Genomic DNA, 21,734 nt, shown 5'->3' on the forward strand with positions numbered 1-21,734 from the left:
TCCAGTTACACAAATGGAGGATAACTCTGCCCTGTCCCACAGTGGACTCAGGAGTTTATCCTCACCCCGCCCTGCTCTGCTCATTCCCCCCTTGTCTTATGTGCATGAGTCAAATCGTTGACTCAGCCTACTTTCTTTCAGCATAAACAACAAATACAGTTACCAAGATCATTAGTACCAAAGTTCCCATCAATATTGTCCTCGCTGAAGTCCAGTTCCCCTCCTGCAGGCATCAATTCTCCTCCTGGCCTGTGAGGAGCCGAGGCTGGGGATCTCACAGGTGAGGCCGCTAGTTGCCAGGATCCAGGCCATACAGGAGCTGGGAGTCATGTAGTCAGGTCTGGGTGCTGTCTACTTCAACAGCAGTGGGCGTGCTCAGAATAACAGCAAGATTATATTTTTCATGTTTATGGTAAAACTTGGGAAATGGATGGAAGTGGAACAAAACTCAGAAGCCTTTGCTGACTCCTCGTTGTGTCTGTCACTCGCTTGTCGGATGCTGTGGCCTCTGCCTTCTCGTCGCCTGGCACACGTCCCTTTCCCCCACCTTCAGGAAGTCGGACAGAACTCCAAGTTCAGTTCTTGAGACCTGGTTGGCAGCGCCGGCTGGTGTTTGTATAGCGATGGTGTCTGGGAGGAAGACAGAGACCAGGAGACACATCAGAACAGATACATTGTGATTAGCTCATGAGGAAAAGGGTGAGGCTTTGAGGCTGATTGCCAATGCGTGCACATAAGGACGTGTCCCAGGGGGCCAGCTGAGGGTGAAGAGGTTCTCTTGCTTTTTCCTGACTTCAAATTCACAGGCCTTGCTGAGCTGTCTAGCAGCATGCACTGCTTTCTGTCATGCTGCTAATTATTCTAGACCCTAACTTCCTTCCAGGTGGAGACCACGTGTGAGTCCTGGCTGTAGTAGACCGTCTGTCCTTCCAGAATGCCCGACCTGGGTGAGGCTCAAGAAATACCCTGCTGAGTGAAGGTGTGAAAGTGCCACACTCCTCAATAAATAACCCCATTTCAAACAGCTAGGTGCAGATCTTTCATCTCAGGCTGTCTTTTAGGCCAACAGTTACTTTCTCGTTTGTTCATTAGCTGGCATTAGTAAGACTGAGGAGTTTTATAAAAGGATGTCTTTGCACAACTACACCCCGAAATAGCAAGAGCAGCCTCCTGGGCATTCTGGTTGGAGCTTATACATTAAACCCTCTGCATCTACACAGATGTAGGAGATGAGTCTCCCTCACATAAGGGACCAGGGAGGTCCAGGAGAGAGGGGCCACCCCTACCCATGTGCCCACAGAGTCGGAACTCCTGTCTAGTCAGGACACAGGCCCCATCGGAGCTCCTGACCGCACATCTGTGGGCGAGGAGGCCGAGTTCCAGGAAAAGCAGAGGCCTGTTGTAAACAGGCTGCAGACCACCGTTCCCTGCTAGGAGGGCCCCAAGTCCTATCCCCCTAACTGGCCCTGTGGCCCGAGTCTGTACTCCTTTGTGGGCAGGCCACCTCTAGCAGCGCCTGGCCTGCGGGTGGTCCAGCCTGTGCCCCGCACTCTTCAGACTCACTCCTGCCACCCGAGCAATGCCAGAGCCTTCTCCCACCGCCACCTCCTGCCGGGGCCACAGAACCGCTGGTGCTCTGGCCAACATCACCACCACCTGCTTCTTGTGAACCAGTGCCCACTGGGGTCCTGCAGAAACCTCCGGCGGGGCCAGCGACAGCCTCGCACTTGGACCTTTTAAGGCGTGGGAACGCCATGCACCCCTGACCAGAATCTAACCCGGGACCTTTCATTCCGCAGGCCCAGGCTCTATCCACTGAGCCAAACCAGCCAGATGGAAGGGAATGTTTAATAACACACCCGGGCACTCTGAGGCAGCAAGCGCAGCAGCTGGTATTGGGAAACATTCGGTGCACCTCAGAACTCTAAACCAGTGAAGAGACACTGGGCGGGCCTCCCCGCGCCCTGGATGGCGCTTTGGCATGTAGACTGTTTCTTCTGAGTTGTCCTGTTAAAACGCCCATGTCACAGGAAGTTTAGATCACCAGCTCTGCTCCCTCCCAGCCCACAGAGCAGAAGCTGGCTGGAGCAGCACACAGCCAGTGAGAGTGAAACAAGGAGAGGCTTTGAACAAACAGCACTTCCCCCTAACCAGGTCTCAACAGCCCTTTAAAAGCACAACAGAGCCAGGAGAACCAAGATGGCAGCGTAAGCAAATGCCTGAACTTGCTGCCCCACAACCACATCAAAATTACAACTAAATACAGAACACCAGCAGAACCGCTGGAGAGCTGGCTGAGTGGAAGTCATAGCCAGAGAGGTCAAGAAGCGAGTGCACTGAGACTGGTGGGAGGTGCAGATGCGGCAGAGCAGGCTGGTCCAGTGCCCACGTGGCCGCTTTTTTAATCTGGAGAGAGATCGCCTCTGTAGAGGTCGCCGGAGTAGCCAGGGGGCCGACCCCCAAACCAGGCCCCCAGCCCAGGCTCCAGTGCTGGACAAGAAGTCCCTACAGGCAGTAAGAACTCCAGACTGTAAAAACCAGTGCAGACTGGGGCTGTGTGACATACAGGCTGCTGGAGACCCAGCTGCTCCTCTGAAAAGGCTGGCACCACAAACTGAATTTATAAGCTTCCACTTCCTCTCAACTCCAGTGCTGGGCAAGGCTCTTGGGCAGCAGACACATATGGGGAGAAACCTCCCCCTTTGCAGGGCTGATTGAGCCATTTCTGTTTGCTCAGCCCTGGTGATTCCCTGAGACCCCACCCCACCCAATTTATAACCCCACCCAAGTTGTGTGCAGAGGCTTTTGCATATGAATGGCCTGTCCTTTCTCAGGCTTAAAACAAACCAAACAAACTGCAGCTGGGTTTGGGAGTCCCAAACCTCTCAATAAAAGGACCAAGGCCCAGCACCAGCACCAGCCTGCCTTGCTTCTCAGCTGGGCATCCTTTGGGCACTTCCAAACCCAATACAAAGAGGAGGAATCTGCAGATATCTCTGTAGTTTCTGCTGGGTAGCCTCATGCAGTAGCTGACTTGGCACCTTCCTGGAGACCCAAGAGCCAGTGTATCCAGTGGTCAGTGTGAGACCATCCAGATTACAACTCTTCACATCCATAAGAGACACACTCAAGGGGCAAACTCAATGAGAACCAAAGCCCCATGAAGCAAGTCCTGTCCCATAAGGGAGTCTCCTGCACAACAGCCCTCCCACTGTAGTCCCAGCTGGTCCCCATAGCCAACTGACCTGGAGGTCAATTCCTCCCAATGACACCAACAGCAATCAAGGTTCAACTACAACAAGACTGTGCGCATAGCCCACAAAGGGGTGCACCAAGAGTGTCCACCTCATGTGATTAGGACGGCTGAGCCACTGGGCCCTATAGAACACCTACCACACAAGGCCACTCTATCAATTCAAGGAGACTTAGCAGCTCTACCCAATACATAGAAACAAACATGGGATAGCAGCCAAAATGTAAAGACAAAGAAACATGTCACAAATGAAAGAAAAGGAAGAAAGCAAACTACTGGATATAGAGTTCAAAACCACAGTTATAAGGTACTCAAGAATCTTCTAGAAACCTTCAAGGGATTTATTGAGACTTTCAAGGATCTTAGTGAGAATGCCAAAAAATGGAAAAGGACCAGTCAGAAATTAAGCATACACTGACTGACATAAAGAATAATATACAGGGATTCAACAATAGACTAGAGAATCTCAATAATCAAATCAATGACTTGAAATATGAAGAAGCAAAAAACACCCAGCCAGAAGAGCAAAAAGAAAAAAGAATCCAAAAATATGAAGATTGTCCACGGAGTCTTTGGGACAACTTCAAGTGTACCAGCACCTGAATTATGAGAGTGCCAGAAGATAAGAGAGAGCAAGATATTGAAAACCTATTTGAAGAAATAAAGACAGAAAGTTTCCCCTGACAGATGAAAGAAATAGACTTACAAGGCCAGGAAGCACAGAGAACCCCAAACAAGACAAACCCAAAGAGGACCAAACCTACACATATCATCATTAAAATGTCAAGGGCAGAAGACAAAGAGAAAATCTTAAAAGCAGCAAAAGAAAAACAGTTAGTTACCTACAAGAGAGTGCCCACACGACTATCATCTGATTTTTCAACAGAAACTCTACCCAGCAAAGCTATCATTCAGAATTGAAGGTCAGATAAGAGCTTCATAGATAAGAAAAAGCTAAAGAAGTTCATCACCACCAAACCAGTATTATATAAAATGCTGAAGGGTATTCTTTAAGAAGAAGAAGAAAATAGTAAAGATAAAAAATATGAACAACAACGTGGTAACAAATACATATCTAACAACAATTGAATCTAAAAATCAAACGAATAATAAATCTGATGAACAGGATAAACTGATGAATGGAATAGAATCAGAGGCATGGAAATGAAATAGATGGACAATTCTCAGAGGGAAGAGAATGTGGGGAGGGGGCAAGAAGAAATTAAAAAAAGATTTTATATACATGTGTGTATTATCTATGAACACAGACAGTAGGGTGACAAGGGCCTGGAGCAGGGTGGGAACCGGGTGGAGGGGAGCTATGAGGGGAAAAAGAGGGACCTCTGTAATAATTTATCATAATAAAAGCCTAAGTGACCGTAACAACGAATGGATGGCGGAGCAGGCTGTGTGGGATGACCAGGCCAGCAGGGGAGTCAGTGAGGGACAACCAAGCAACTGAGCAGCAGGCTGTGTGGGGCAACCAGGCCAGCAGGGTGGTCAGTTGGAGGCAACCAGGCTGACAGGGGGCCAGTAAGGGGCAACGAGGCTGGCGGGGGGGACAGTTAGGGGTGACCCGGCCAGCAGGGGTGGGCAGTAAGGGGCAACCAGGATAGCGGGGGGCCAGTAAGAGGCAACCAGGCTGGCAGGGGGACAGTTGGGGGTGACAAGGCCAGCAGGGGAGGTAGTAAGGGGTGACCAGTCCAACGGGTGGGGGAGGGGGAGAGCAGTTGGGGGCAATTAGGCAGGCAGTCAGGTGAGAAGTTAGGATCCAGATTGTGAGAGGGATCCCATATTTTAAAGGGTTCAGGCTGGGCTGCAAATTTCATGCATTGGACCTCTAGTCTCAACAATAAAGATTAGTTTTAAAAAATGCAACAGAGCCAATTATATTTTCAATCATATCTCTCTACTCCCTCCCTAGCTCCCCACTGTCCTGTGGGGCTCCCTCTGGTGGTTCCAGAACATAAAGTTCCAAAAATGTCTGAGCACATTATTGCACAGTTGTACACTAAAATAGAAACTTCAATAAAAAGATAATAGTGGAAACCTGAAACACTCATCAGAAAGAATGTATGTATCCCTATGTTCATAGCAGCACAATTTACAATAGCTAAAACTTGGAAAAAGACTAAGTGCTCATCAGCAGTTGATTGGATAAAAATCTATGATACATCTACACAATGGAATACTACCCGGAAATAAAAAAGAAAGAGCTCTTACCATTTGCAACAGCATAGAAGGACCTGGAGAGTATCATGCTCAGTGAAATAAGTAGGTCAGAGAAAGATAAATATCACATGATCTTATTCATATGTGGAATCTAATTAACCCAATAAACTGATTATCCAGAGTCATGAACAGACTTGAACCTCAGAGGGAAGATGGGGAGGGTGGGTGTGAAGAGGTCAACCAATGAACTTGTATGCATATATGCATAACCCTGGACACAGACAAAGGGGTGGTGAGGGCCTTGAGTGGAGAGGACAGTAGTGGCTGGAAGAGATTAATGGGGAGAAAGGAGGACCTATGCAATACTTTCAACAATAGAGATTAAAATAAAAAGGAGGAGGAGAAGAAGGAGGAGGAGATAATAGAGGCATCATTGTCATGAATCCATTAATAAGACCAAATTTTTGATCACTGTGAATCACAAAACCTCTGAGGCCATCATCACACAATCATAAGAACTGAGACAAGGAAACAGCCGCCAGGGGAGACTGCTGAATGGGGGTGACTCACCCACACAATGGACGCTGTGCAACCCAGACAACAGTAAGACAGCTTCTGGGCTCGTATTTTGGAAAATGTTTTAGATACATTGTTAATTGAAAAATAAAAGCAAAATGCAGAATTAAGATGACATTGTGCATTTATCATACCTGCACTTCTGGAAGGATATGTTTTTTAAAATAATACCGCCTGCCTTGAGGAGTGTGTGCAGGAAAGAATGGGTGGGAGAGGGTTCTCATATGCTCTTCTGTGCTTTATTATTAATGTGTCACCTGTCCCAAACGTTAAAGTGAAAACATGCACAGCAGCTCCTCGGACATTCCTCACAGCCTGGCCCCCAAGCACCAGCCTTCGCTCCCTCCCCAAACAAAGAAACCGAAACTGCCTCCAGCCCCCAAGTCAGAGAAGGAGCCGACCCCTCCGGACGTGCCAAAGGGGGACACGAACAGCAAGTAGCGACTGAACATGTTGATGAAGCACAAAATGAAATAGACAGACTTCATGGACAAGCCAGTGAGGAGATTTTGAAAGTAGAACAGAAACATAACGAGCTCTGCCAACCATTTTTTCAGAAGAAGTCAGAATTGATCGCCAAAATCCCACATTTGGGGTAACAACATTTGTCAACCATCCACCAGTGTCTGCACTGCTCGGGGAAGAGGATGAAGAGGCGCGGCACTGACAAGAGTTGATGGGACAGAATTTGAAGATAACAAATCGGGATAGAGAATAGATTTTTATTTTGATGAAAATCCTTACTTCAGAAACAAAGTTCTCTCAAAGAGTTTCATCTGAATGAGGGTGGTGATCCATCTCAAAGTCCCTGAAATCAGATGGAAGTCTGGGAAGGTTTGATGAAACGTTTACATCAAACACAGAATAGGACCAGCAGGAAGAGACCCTAAGGAACCAGAGCTTCTTGACCTGCTGAGTGGCCATTCTGACGCAGGTGCAGATGAGTTGGGAGAAGTCATCAAAGATGACCTTCGGCCACATCCATTGCAGTACTACTTGGTTCCTGACATGGATGATGAAGAAGGGGAAGTGGAAGAAGGGGATGGTGAACAGGAAGATGTTGATGAAGAGGGGATGAGGATGAAGGTGAAGAAGATGAAGATGAGGAAGAAGGAGAGGAAGATGAAGGAGAACGTGACTAATGACCATGGATGGATTCCAGCCTTTTTAGTTTTCTCCAGTGCCTGGGAGTAAGTTGCGTCTTTTTTTTTTTTTCCTTTTTCTTTTTGTCTCCTCTTGTGCTCAGTCGCCCTGTTTTTGAGGTCTCTCTTCTCTCCTTTACATCATTGTTCTCACCTTCTTTTGGCGGGGGGTGGGGGGGATGGCGGGTGTGTGTGTGTGTGTGTGTGTGTGTGTGTGTGTGTGTGTCTGTACCTTGAGCAGAACACAGTGGGAAAAGAATCTTTGCCCCTTTCTGTTCCAAATTCATTTTTATCCCTTTGTGTCTCAAGAAAAACAATGGAACCACCACCACCCACCACCGTGCTCTGGGGAAGAAACACCTGTGCTCTCTTAGCTCTGCAGGAGCTGGAGATCGCGAGGCCTGTGCGCAGTGCACGGAATTCTCACTTTCCCCCTTTCTCTGTGAATTGGGCTCAGAGCTTACACTGTGTCTATGTGAATACGGACAGTTAATCATTTACCGACATGTATACGTCTCCTTTCTCTTGTTTAGAAAAAAAAAACTTAAAATACGGGGGGAGGGGTGGGCATTATAGAAGTCAACAAAGGGTAGGTTTGAGACATTTGGTGGGTTAAGAGGGCATTTTGACAACATGCCCCTCCTTTGGCAAGTTTAACTGTGATGTTTAACAGACATCTTTGCAGTCTATGATGACACTTTTCCAATAAAATTCTCTCCTAATGATGAGTGAGTGAGCCCTGTCGCTCCATGGGAGAATCAGCAGGCCCTGTAGGGTCTTATTCAGAATTGACATTTCTCTGTTGTAATTTCATTCTGGTTTATTTTTAAATTTTCTTTTTTGTTTCACTGGAGAGGAAAGATGATGCTCAGTTTTAAACGTTAAAAGTGTACAAGTTGCTTTGTTACAATAAAACTAAATGTGTACTCAAAGAAAAAAACTAAATGTACATTAGCAACTCTTAAGTACCATTGTGGGAATGCAGGTGATCTGCATGGAGCTAAATGTAAAAGTATTTATTTTAGCTTTCATCTGGTTTTACTTTTTTTTTTTTTTTTTTTTTTTTTGCAACAGCTTCGCCTCTCTAATTATGTTTTGCTCACATTAATTTAGACTAAACCTGAGCTACAGGAGCACACACAGCTGGACAGGAGAAGGAAGCAGCTAGACAGTGAGTCATAGGAGGAACATTTGCAAAATGAAGGATGTTTAGGACTTGAAGGTGACAGAGTTCAAGTCAACACCCTGGGATTTGCATAGTCTTACTAATCTTCAAAAGTTAGCCTAAAATTAAAGCGGTGGATTGCAGAAAAATAGCCCCATGCCTTCCTTCTGGATAGCCACACCCTGACCCTTTGACTGGTAGCTTTTCCTATCAAGCAATAGGCTCTCTTTCCCTATTGCTTGACCCTGGCCTGCCCCCTGGCCTTCTCTGGCTAATAGCCTGAAGCAAAAGCAGGTGTGCTCGCCCAGCCTGGACCAAGAGGCCTTGCAGCTGCACGCCCCTCCCCTCGGAGAGCCCTGCCGTGGACATGAGCCCGGACCTGGGCTCCAGTTAGGAGGGGACCGCTGGGCCCTCGCTCGCGGAGGTCTCAGGGATGAGATCAGCCACGTCTGCCAGCGACTGAGTGGAGACGCGGAGAGTCCACCCAGGGGCAGAGCTGTGCAGCTGACCCAGAACTCATGACGGAAATGCTATTGGGTAAGCCACTGGGCTTTGTGGTTGTTTCTGAAGAGCCTCATTGCAGCAACACATGACTGGCAGAACTCTGCCTCCTCGCCTCGCTTCCTTCCTCCCCTAGAATCTACGATCGCCTTCCGATACCCACCCTCTGTCTCCATCAGGTGTCAGATCCCTCATGCACAGCCCCCGGCCTCTAGAAGGGACAGCCAGGCGGGGAGGCAGGTGGATAGGACTGAGTGTGCGATGGCCACACTAAGTGTATGGAGAGGAGCACTAGCCCAGCCCAGAGTTCAGCAGTTGACTGGTGCTTGAGAGAAATGCTCACCTGTCCGAATTCAAATAACGGACTCAGCGACAGAAGTGTGGCGAAAACGAGACCTTGAATGTGTTCTTGCAAGAGCGGGTGTCGGGTTGAACAGGCACACAGAGCAGATTGAAGGGTCCCAGGTTTGATTCCAGTCAAGGGCATATGCCTGGGTTGCAGGCTCCATCCCCCGTGGGGGGCATGCAAGATTCTCCCTCATCATTGATGTTTCCATCTCTCTCTCCCTTCCTCTCTGAAACCAACCAATCAATCCTATCTAATAAAAGGATGATATGCAAATTAACTGTCACTCCACTACAAAGATGGCGGAGCCCATAGTTGCTGGCATCATAGTTCCAGCAAAGAGGCCGGCTTCGCAGGCCGGGCTGCGCAGGGAGAAGGGCCTCTGGGCAGTGGCACACGCCAGGGGGTGGAGCAGCTGGGAGCACACCCCCACCGCAGCAGGCAGGGCTGGGCAGTGAGCGGGCAGCAGAGAGCGACCAGTGCCATTCTGGGTGTGGTGGCCCACCTGCCGAGCCTATGCTGAGGCGACTGGTGATGCCACTGCAACTGCAGGGCTGTGACCAAGGCTGGGGCGCTGGGAGATGGGACTGCAGCCCAGGAGGCGAGACTCTGGAGGACCTGGCAGCCATCACTCGACACTGAAGCCGCCTCCTAAGAGATATATCCTAGTCTAGGTGTGCGGGAAGCCAGTTCAGGAACCTCTCCCTTTGCCGCACCCAGAGCCCAGGCTGGCCAGGGCTCCAGATGAGACCCCCACCAGGATCGGGGGTCATGGCCGGTCTCCAAACCATAGGCGGCCATTAGCCCAGGCCTGTCAGCACCCAGAGGAGACCCCCGCCAGGACTGGGGTCACAGCCGGCCTTCGAACTGTGGCGACCCCTAGCCCAAGGAGGCCTCCTGGCCGAGGACATTCCAGTCTGTTCTTGACCTGGGGCCGGGCTTTCCCTGCGAGGAACTCAGAAGCCACCAGAGCCTAATAACCAATCTCGGGGAGGTGGGCGTGCATCCACTGTCCACCAAAGTAGGACCATGGAACCGTTCATTGTCAGTGCAGGTGCAGGTCCGAGGCTGACGGGGTGGAGGCCAGACCAAAACAGAACAGCAGAAACTCGCGGGCAGTGCAGCTGCAGTCCACGGGCCTGGGCAGTGTAGAAAGCACTACCTTCTCCCGATCCTGTGCTGGCACTGCGGCCTCGCTCACCCTCCAGCCCCCGGGTCCTGACAGCACAGTGTGCAGGGCATCCTGCAGGAGCTGTGCTGTTCTGGGTGCTTTTGCCCAAAGACCCCCTTTGGGATGAATTCAGAGCCACATCTCACTTCCCACGAGACTGGAAGAACCATGGAAAAGAATTTTGACGAACGCTTTCCTCATCTCTGTTTATTCTTTTAAGTCCGTAAAACGACCTTAAAGAAAGCATTCGGCCACCTAAGAGAGAATGCACTTTCTGGCCAGGATTCTTTTGCCCAGCAGGTTAAAGGAAGTGGAGAGCTGGCAGTGGAAATGGCCCTGGTGCCCTATGAGGAGACCAGGAATGGGGTTGCAGAAATTCCACAGGCCTCTCTCCACCTTCTCCTTCGCAACCACACCATCCAGATCTGCCAGGACTTGAGGCAACTGAGAATCGCAACCCTGATTTGGGACACGATAAGCTAATCCTGGGGGCCTCTGAAAACACCTGCAATGGATTATAAGACTGGTCTTTATTTAAAAAGAAACAAAAGAACAGTTTTGTTGAGATCTAATTCACATGCTGTACATGTCACCTAAAGTGTACAATGAACTGTATTTTAAAGTAAATTCAGAGAGGTACAACCATCACCATGCTCAATTTTTAAATATCTTCACGACCCCATCTCCTCCAAAACTGCCTCTACCCACTAGAATCACTTTCCTGATCTTCTTCCCCCAAATAGACTGCACTCTAAGAGTGAGTAAGGAAAGTTGAGGGAAGTTGAAATACTTCACAAAGAATATTGTAAAATGACAAAGCCCAAAGTGAAGATCATGTGTTTTCTTTAAATTTTTATTTATTTATTTATTTATTTATTTATTTGTTTGTTTATTTATTTATTTATTTATTTCATAGATAAAGGGAGAGGGAGAGAGATAGAAATATCAATGATAAGAATCACTGATCAGCCCTAATCAGTTTGGCTCAGTGGATAGAGTGCCTGCCTGTGGACTGAAAGGCCCCAGGTTCAATTCCGGTCAAGTGCATGCAGGAAGCAGCTGATCGATGTTTCTCTCTCATTGGATGTTTCCAACTCTCTATGCCTCTCCCTTCCTCTCTGGAAAAAATCAATAAAAATATTTTTTTAAAAAGCACTGATCAGTTGCCTCCCACAGAACCCCTACTGGGGATTGAGCCCGAAACCCAGGCAATTTCCCCTGACCAGAACTGTGGCCCTTCAGTCCACAGGCCAATGCTCTCTCCATTCAGCCAAACCGTCCAGGGCCATGTGTTTTCTTTAAGTTCTGTGTGGTGTAATGGTCCGCAAATCTATACTAATAAAAAGGTAATATGCTAATTAAAGTGGTTGTCTTCCAGATATCCTTCCAGACAAAGCCACAGAGGCTGCAAGGACTGAGGCTCAGGCCAGCAGTGGCAGCAGCAATGGGATAATGGGGGCGGTGCTCCCAGAGGGAGGCCAGACTGGGGACCAAGGCACAGGCAGTTTGGAGTGATCAGGCCAATAGGGGAGGGCAGTTGAGGGCTATTGGGCCAGCAGGGGAGGGCAGTTGGGGGTGATCAGGCCTGCAGGGGAATGCAAGGTAGGGGCGATTAGGCAGGCAGGCAGTGGGATTAGCGGCAATCAGGCAGACAGGTAGGTGAGTGGCTAGGAGCAAGTGGCTCTGGATTGTGAGAGGGATGTCCAACTGCTGGAAGTTGTACATGCCCTTGAGGGGGTCCCAGATTAGAGAGGGTGCAGACTGGGCTGAAGGACACTCCCCGCCCAGTGCACAAATTTCATGCACCGGGCCTCTAGTACTATCTAATAAAAGAGAAACATGCAAATTGACCATATCTCTGCTATGGCCACAAGCCATGCCCACCAGCCAATCAAGAGCGAATATGCAAATTAACCCAACCAAGATGGCGGTTGCCATGAAGCTGGAGCAATCAGGAGGCTTGGGTTGCCCCAGGGATGGAGGAAGCTAAGCTTCCCACCCTCCCTGGCCTGCCCTGGCCTCCTCTCAAGGCTACAAAGTTTTAATTATAGAAGATAAATAAATCCCAGATACCTGCTTCTAGCTGGCCCTGGCCTATGCTTGGGTTGTCAGGGGGCATGGCCAGCCTGCATACCACCACAGGTCCCTTGCCCATGCCGCCCATACCACAAAGGAACCCCACTGTGATCTTTGTGGGACACCCTTCAGGACAAACCAGCTGGCCCCCACCCATGCATCAGGCCTCTATCCTATCTAATAAAAGAGTAATATGCAAATTGACTGTCATTCCAACACACAAGATGGCTGCCCCCATGTGGTCAAAGATGGCTGCCCCCATGGGGACACAAGATGGCTGCCACAGATGACCAGCAGGAGAGGGCAGTGCCAGACCAGCAGGGGAGAGAAGTTAGGGTCAATGAGGCTGGCGGGGGGGGCGGGGGCAGTTAGGGGTTATCAGGCCAGCAGAGGAGGGCAGTTAGGGGCAATCAGGCCATCAGGGGAGCAGTTAGGCATCAATCAGGCTGGCAGGGGAGTGGTTAGGGGTGATCAGGCTGGCAGGCAGAAGCAGTTAGGGTGAATCAGAAAGGCAGGCAGTTCTGGTTTGTGAGAGGGATCCCAGATTGGAGAGGGTGCAGGCTGGGCTAAGGGATATACCCCTAATATATATATATATATATATTCTCAATTAGGTCACTTTTTACAGAAATACTTTTGCATGCTATGCATTTAACAAGTCACCATTACTGTAAAGATTAAAATGATGGGAAGTGGAGAATCCAAGATGGCTGCACAGGTAAACACCTAGCCGCAGCCGCACACAACAATTTCAATAAAATACAACTAAAATATAAAATGTACATTACCCAGAACTACAGGAAATTCTACAACGAGAAGCAAGGAGAAAACCAGAAGGAAGCGGGGAGGAGCTGTAAAAGCCTAAGGTACGGAGATACGCGGTGCGCGCGGAGAGGACGGAGCCGGAGAGGAGGGAGGCTGAGTGCCTGGCTGGCATTCCCTAGCGGGAAGGAGATAAAAGCTCCGACTGTGCTGGGCCCCAGTTCCGACTGCTCTGAACCCCAGTTCTAGGCCAGACCCCGGGGACCCAGGCTCATCCATAGGGAGCTGGGCTGTAAGGCAGAACCCCAGGGGAGCGGCGAAAGGAGGTCCCGGAGGCGCGCACATTTCACACAGAGAAGGGAAGGTTGGCTGTGCCGCAGGATTGTCCTGGTGGGAAGGAGACAGGGGCTCCAGACTGCTCTGAACGCCACCTCCAATCCCACTTCCAACTGAACTGAACCCCAGTTCCCCGCTCATTGGGGAGAGCCTAGACTGTTTGGTAGCAGGCGAAAATTGAGGGCACCTTTCCTCTCAGAAGTGCTTGCAGCGAGTACTGAAGGACCCTGAGACTCAGGAGCCGCAGAGGGCGGGGCTGACAGAAGCCAAGGCTGTAGGCTCCACCCTGAAACTCCGTCCCATCAGGGAAGCTGCGAAAATGCGACAATGAAATAGATCACAAACGAAAGAAATGGAGGACAAAAAGCGACTGGATATAGAGTTCAAATCTACGCTTATAAGGTTTTTCAAGAATTTCCTAGGAAAGGTCGATAAGACCTATGAGGATATGAAAAGGGATCAACTAGAATTAATAAGGAATCAATGAGAAATGATAAGGGATCAACAAGAAATAAAGAATACATTGTCTGAAATAAAAAAAATATTATACAGAGTCCTAAAAACAGAATGGAAGATCGCAAGAATCAAGTCAAAGATTTAGAACATAAAGAGCCAGAAGACACTCCTTCACAGAAGCAAGAAGACAAGAGAATCCAGAAAATTGAAGATAATGTAAGAAACCTCTGGGACAACTTCAAGGGAACCAACATCAGAATTATGGGGGTCCCAGAAGATGAGAGAGAGCAAGATATCGAAAACATACTGAAAGAAATAGTGACAGAAAACTTCCCCCACCTGGTGAAAGAATTAGACTTACAAGTCCAGGAAGTGCACAGAACTCCAAACAAAAGGAATCCAAAGAGGACCACACCAAGACAAATCATAATTAAAATTCCAAGAGCAAAAGACAAAGAGAGAATATTAAAAGCAGCAAGAGAATAACAGGTAGTTACCTTTAAAGGAGCACCTATATGATTGTCAGCTGATTTCTCAACAGAAACCATGCAGGACAGACAGGAATGGCAAGAAATATTCAAGGTGATGAATAGTAAGAACCTACAGCCAAAGATAATCTACCCAGCAAAGCTGTCACTCAGAATCGAAGGCCAGATAAAGACCTTCACTAATAAAAAAAAAAAAGCTAAAGGAGTTCATCACCACCAAACCAGAATTATATGAATTGCTGAAGGGAAGAGAAAGTAAATAAAGATAAAAAATTATGAACAACAAATACATAACTATCAACAAGTGAATCTAAAAACCAAGGAAATTAAAAAAAAATTTGATGAACAATATTAACTGGTGAATATAATAGAATCAGAGGTATGGAAGGGGAGTGAACTGACGATTCTTGGGGAAAAGGGGAGGGGGAACTGTGGGAAGAGACTGAACATAAACTGTGCACCTATGGATGAGGACAATGGGGGGTGGGGAAAGGGCGGAGGGTGGGATGGAGGAGGAGAGCAATGAGGGGGTGGGGGAGAAGGAACATTTGTAATAATATGAACAATAAAAATTTATTTAAAAAAATAAATAAATAAAAATAAAATAAAACAAAATAAAATAATGAGAAGTAAGATGCCCAGAAAACCTGGGTGGAATGGCTGCTTTCCATTGTAGATGTGCCAGCGGCTCAGCCTCAGGCTAGCTGCCCGCTGCTCAGACTCAGGGTGAAGTCGGAGGGAGCCTGCTTTGGCCTGAACGCCCTCTGTCTCCCTGGCAGCGGTTCCCCCGTGGTTAAGGACGTGCAGGCTGGGACTGCTGGGATCACACCGCCATTTGCAAAGACAAGAGTCTTTCTGAAGACGATGGAAAGCCCACGCGCCCGCAGGAGAACCTGGCCCTGAGTAGCAGAGCAGTGTGCTTAGCGGAGCTTCTCACACAGCGGAGCGGCAGCGGGAGCCGCCTGGATGCGCTGAGTCTGGGCCAAGGGTGGGTTGGCAGAGAACAACACAGCGGAGAACAACACAGAGGAATGTGCTCATCCCTGGAAATGTGCAGCCGTGGAACTGTAGGCGCCCCGTCGTGCGACTGTCACCCTGCAGTCTGCTTCTGGGGAGCACCCGCTCTTAGGAGAAGCAGGGACTCACGGATGAACTTGGCAAGCAGGTGCGTTCAGTCAGCCACCCGGCGCTGCTGCGGGTCAGGGAACAGGGCCTGCAGGGGGATGAGGATGGCAATCAAGAAATGGGTAAAAGTCCTACAGAGGAATCTGAATCTTGCTTTTTAAAACCTTTTTTGTTGAAAATATTACATATGGTCCCCTTCCCTCCACTCCATGAGCTCCCCCCCACACACACCTTGGCCCTTTCTCCAGACCCTAACCACACTATTGTCTGTGTCCATGGGCCATGCATATATGCACACAAGTCACCAAGGTCTTTGGTCGGTTACCTCCCCTCCCTCCCACACACACACCCTCCCCCGCCTTTCCTCTGAGATTCCACATTCTGTTCCATGCTTCCAAGTCTCTAGATCCACTCAGTTCAACCGTTTATTTTGTTCTAGGATTCCATACATGAGTGAGATCATGGGATACTTGTCTTTCCCTGACCTATTTCTCTTAGCATGATACTTTCCAGGTCCCTCCCTGCTGATTCAAAGGGTAAAAGATTCTTCTTTTTTACTGCTGCATAGTATTCCATGGTGCAAATGTACCTCAGCTTTTTTTTTATTATTTAATAAATCTTTAATTTTCAGATTATTGCAATTGTTTATCCTTTCTCCCCACGATAATTCCCCTCCACCCAGTTCCCACCCCACTCTCTGCCCTTACCTCCCCCACATTGTCCTCATCCATAAGTGTACGATTTTAGTCCAGTCTCTTCTTGCACCCCATATCCCTTTCCCCCTGATAATTATCAATTCACTCCCTTTCTTTGCCCCTGAATCTGTTATATTCACCAGTTTATTCTGTTCCTCAGATTTTTAATTCACTTGATTTTTAGGTTCACTTGTTGATAGATATGTATTTATTGTTCATAATTTTTATCTTTACCTTATTCTTCTTCCTCTTCTTAAAGAAAACCTTTCAGCATTTCATATAACACTGGTTTGGTGGTGATGAACTCATTTAGCTTTTTCTTATCTGTGAAGCTCTTTATCTCATCTTCCATTCTGAATGATAACTTTGCTGGGTAGAGTAATCTTAGTTGTAGGTTTTTGCTATTCATCACTTTGAATATTTCTTGCCACTCTCGTCTGGCCTGCATGGTTTCTGTTGAGAAATCAGCTGACAATTGTATGGGTGCTCCCTTGTAGGTAATTAACCTGTTAACCGAGCGGGACATATAAATACGTCAACCGTAAACAATATCGGGTACGGGCGGGACGTATATTTCCGAACAACAAAGGTATTAGTCATCCATACATGTCTCAACATGAATTTAAGACACGGAGGGAATCAGTATAATTTTGCTAGTAAGAGTGGTGGACGTGTTGAACAAGAATTGTTTTGGAGTTAACACATGACTTACTGAATAAAGGGTATAGGACTTATTTAGATAATTTCTATAGGTCAATTCATTTGGCTGAACTCTTCTGTCAAAACAATACAGACATTGTTGGAACAATGAGGATAAACAGAGTCAGGATCCCCAGTGAAATAAAAACAAAAAAATTACAGAAAAATGAATATATAGTAAGATTCAGAGACAAACTTATGGTTTTAAAATGGAAGGATAAAAAAGACGTATTGATGCTCAGTTCTATTCATAATGACAAAAAGACAATGATTGAAAAGAGAGGAAGAAGGCAAGAAAAACAGAATGTTGTCCTGGATTATAACAAGAATATGTGTGGCATAGATTTGGGAGATGGAGTTATGGTGGCCTACACGGCTGTCAGTAATAGGGTAAAAAAATTTTAGAAAAAAATTTTTCTACGATTAATTGATATGTGCTTCTTCAATACATATATTATATATATTATATACAAAAAAGATAAAGGTCATTTGGATTGATTACACTTTTTGATAGAGTGTGTAGAGAAATTGGTAGATAACAACATAGTGAAAACCCACCCAAAGACATCAACAAGCAGCTCTACATCCAAACCATCATGCTTAGTTGAAAGACATTTTCCAGAACAAATGAAAAGCGATATAGGAAAACTAAATTCAGAAAATGCCGAGTTTGCTACAAAAAAGGTGTCAGGAAAGAATCTACATAATGTTGTCTGGATTGTAAGGTAGCACTATGTATCAACAATTGTTTTAAAATATATCACACGGAAGTTGAGTTTTGAATTTTTGCATCTATATTTTAATTTTTTAAACTCAATATTTCTATTTTATTTGTGTGCTTTTGTTTATTGTTCTGTAATTGTTAACTTTTTAATATTTTTTATTGTGTATCAAAATAAAATATATATATTTTTATAATCTTTATAATTGTTTGTAAAATTTATAATTTTTTAATTCGATGTTTCCATTTTTTTGTTGGTATTCTTTTCTATTTGTTTGTAATTTTGTATTTTCCTTTCTGCTTTATATATAAATAAATGAAAAATATATATTTCATAGTCTTTTCATTTATTTTAAGTATAAAAAAAATAATATGAAATTACATCCTCCAGGCGTGACGTACTGACATGTCCTAGTGAAAGAGTAAGCGCCCGTTATATGTTGCATAATTAAAAAGGGAATTCCTGGGTTAACAGGTTAACTGTTTTTTCTCTTGCTGCTTTTAAGATTCTCTCTTTGTCTTTTGCCTTTGGCATTTTAATTATGATGAATCTTGGTGTGGTCCTCTTGGATTCCTTTTGTTTGGGGTTCTGTGTACTTCCTGGACTTGTAAATCTATTTCTTTCACCAGGTGGAGGAAATTTTCAGTAATTATTTCTTCAAATAGGTTTTCAGTATCTTGCTCTCTCTCTCTTCTTCTGGCACCCCCATAATTCTGATGTTGGTACACTTGAAGTTGTCCCAGAGGCTTCTTACACTAATTTCAACTTTTTGGATTCTTTTTTCTTTTTGATTTTCCGGTTGGGTGATTTTTCCTTCTCTGTATTTCAAATCTTTGACTTGATTCTTGTGTTCCTCTAGTCTGCTATTGGGTCTCTGTATAATATTTTTTTTTCTATTTCTTTCAGTGTATGTTTAATTTCTAGTCGGTCCTTTTTCATATCCTGGAGGGTCTCATTAAATTCATCGGCCTTTTCTAGGAAAGTCTTGAAAAACCTTATAAATGTGGTTTTGAATTCTATATCAAGTCATTTGTTCTCCTCCATTTCTTTCATTTGTGATCTGTTTCTTTGACTCTGCATTTTTGCTGCTTCCCTGAGTTGGTAGGGTAGCTTTGTGTGCTGGGTTTCCTATATTGCCTGGTGGGTCAGCCTCCCCAGTTACCTGAGATTGAACACTCTTGGTGCTTCCCTTTGTGGACTGTGTGTACAGCCTTGTTGTAGTTAAGTCTTGATTGTTGTTGGTATCACTGAGAGGAATTGACCTCCAGGCCAATTGGCTGAGTATCAGCTGTGTCTATGCCGGGATACCTTCTGTATTGGAGATAGCCTTTTAGGACCAGACTAGCAAAATTGCAAAAGCCTCTGCATTCAGCTTGGATGGGGCGGAGTCTCAGGGCTGAGCAGACGGTCTTGGCTTCCCATCAGCCCTGCCCTTGCGCACACTGCTCCAAACCTCTGCCTTCCACGGATCCTCTGAGTTTCTGCCTGACAGTTTAGATTCCTTCTGTAAGAGCTTGGGTCCCCCAGGGGCTCGCCCAGAACTGGGTTTCAGTGCAGTTGGAACTGGAATTCAGTGCAGTCAGGAGCTTCCAACTCCTTCCGCTTTGGAAAGCCTGCAACAACCTCCCCAGTTAGACCTCTCTATGCTCATTCATATGCATGTGCACCTCCAGACCCCTGTCCACTGTGGCTCCCCTGAGTCTCCAAGTCTCCATATGCCTTTCTCTACAGTCCAGACTCCAACCATATGAGCCTGGGTCCACAAGGTTTCAGCCGGAACTGGGGTTCAGTGCAATTGGGGGCTTCCTTTCCCCTCCTACCAGCCAGGCGCTCGGCCACCCTTACTCTCTGCACGCACTGAACCCCAGCGCTTTGTCTCTGTACCTTCGCACTTTGTGGCTCCTCTGATCCGTGAGCTTTTCTCTTTCCTTCTAGTTGTAGAATTTCCACTCAGCCAGCTTGCCTGTGATTTTGGATGATGTCTGTTCTGTCTTTTAGATGTTGTTTTGAAATTGTTGTGCAAGGCAGCAGTTTAGGTGCTTACCTCGGCCTCCATCTTGGTTTTCTCTACTACAGCTTTTTTATCCACTCATCTGCTGATGGGCACTTGCGCTGAAAAACCCAAATCCTTACATTTTCCTGAATGGGCAAGACAGAACAGCAATGGTTGGTGCTCTAACACTATTGAAGGTGACTTAAGCCAGAACTGCTGAGTCTGTCATTGAATGCTGATGCTATACACTGAGGGTGACATAAAGAGAGCAGACCACAGCATTCATGCTGCTTCTGAATTCTGACAGAGAGAATGGTCTCCCTCCTGAAAGGGTGAAGGGCCATTCATAGGTGGGAACAGCTGCTCTGAGATGCATAACAGAATTGTGGGAACACCTGATGCTCTACATGACATCAAACCTTGAGTCCCTGCTCTCACACCAGAAGCACCGCTGCCTCGGCTGAACTCTAAATAGTTATGTTTGATGCATCAGGGACAATAAGAGAAGAACTGGAAAATTGAATTATTTTCAACAACAGAAAGTATTCTTATAACTACAGGCCTATCCTATCTAATAAAATAGTAATATGCAGATTGACCATCATTCCAACACTCAAGATGGCTGCCCCCATGTGGACACAAGATGGCCACCACAAGATGGGGAGGGCAGTTGGGAGGCACCAGGCCTGCAAGGGAGGGCAGTTGAGAGGGACCATGTCTGCAAGGGAGGGCAGTTGGAGGCAATCAACCCTGCATGGGAGGGTAGTTAGGGATGGCCAGGACGGCAGAGGAGGGAAGTTGGGGGCAAACAGGCTGGCAGGGGAGCAGTTAGACAAAATCAAGATGGCATGGGAATGGTTAGGGGGTGATCAGGCTGACAGGCAGAAGCAGTTAGAGTCAATCAGGAAGCAGCAGGTGAGCAGTTGGGACCCAGCAGTCCTGGAATGTGCGAGGGATGTCCAACTGCCAATTTAATGGTCAGTTTAACATCTCTTGAGGGGTCCCAGATTGGAGAGTGTGCAGGCTGAGCTGAGGGACACCCCCCCTCACCCAGTGCATGAATTTCGTGCACCGCACCTCTAGTGAGTTTATAATAAGCCCAAGCAATATAAACAAATAGTTGTTTGTGTGTTTTTTTGGTTTTTTTTTTAATGTTTGTGGGCAATTTGGAGAAAAGTTGATCTTTAGAAAGAGATTTGCCCTAGCTGCTTTGTCTCAGTGGATAGTGTCAGCCTGTGGACTGAAGGGTCCCAGGTTCAATTCCCATCAAGGGCACATGCCTGGGTTGAAGCTCAATCTCCAGTAGAGGGTGTGATGAGGCAGCCGATCAATGATTCTCTCTCATCCTTGATGTTTCTATCTCTCTCTTCCTCTCTCTTTCTTTCTTAAATCCATTATATATATATATATATATATATATATATATATATATATATATATATATATATATTTATTTATTTTTTTATTTTTAATTTTTTTTTTATTTTTTATTTTTTAAAGAAAGAGGCCTAACAAAGATTACCAAACACACACAAAAAAAGTAATGGTAGAAATTACAAATGACTCTCCAAAATCTCTTCTTTCCCTTTTTTCATAGTAACAGAAATTTCATCAAAGCTGCTGGATACTATATCAGTTTCATGTTACGACTATAAAAGAAGGCCACACATTGAGTGCCTACATCAACACAGATTTGCTATTTTACAGTTTGGAGACTGAACGTTCGAAACCACCAGCTCTGTCTCTGCAGGAGTCTCCCAGGGGAGATCTGTTCCGTGCCGTCCCTGGGCGTCTATAGAGACTACTACACTTATTGGCTCGGGGCCCTTTTCATCTTCAAAGCCACCAACGTGGCATCTTGAATGTGCCTCTCTCTCTCTCTCTTCTCTCTCTCTCTCTCTCTCTCTCTCTCTCTCTCTCTCTCTCACTCTCTCTGGCCTCTGCTTCCATCCTCTGCCTTCTGATTTCCCGCTTCACTCTTAAAAGAGCCTCTGTGATTTCATTGGACTCACTGAAATTATAAGGACAATCTCCTCATTCCAATATGAACTTAAAA

General features: G+C 46.5%; 1 pseudogene; it reads left to right on the forward strand.

The window, feature by feature from the left end:
• The first annotated feature begins 6,186 nt into the window (after positions 1-6,186).
• LOC123651301 lies at positions 6,187-7,311 on the forward strand (annotated as a pseudogene).
• The last annotated feature ends 14,423 nt before the right edge of the window (positions 7,312-21,734 follow it).

This window comes from Pipistrellus kuhlii, unplaced genomic scaffold (genome assembly GCF_014108245.1).
Source record: "Pipistrellus kuhlii isolate mPipKuh1 unplaced genomic scaffold, mPipKuh1.p scaffold_m20_p_45, whole genome shotgun sequence".
NCBI lineage: Eukaryota > Metazoa > Chordata > Mammalia > Chiroptera > Vespertilionidae > Pipistrellus > Pipistrellus kuhlii.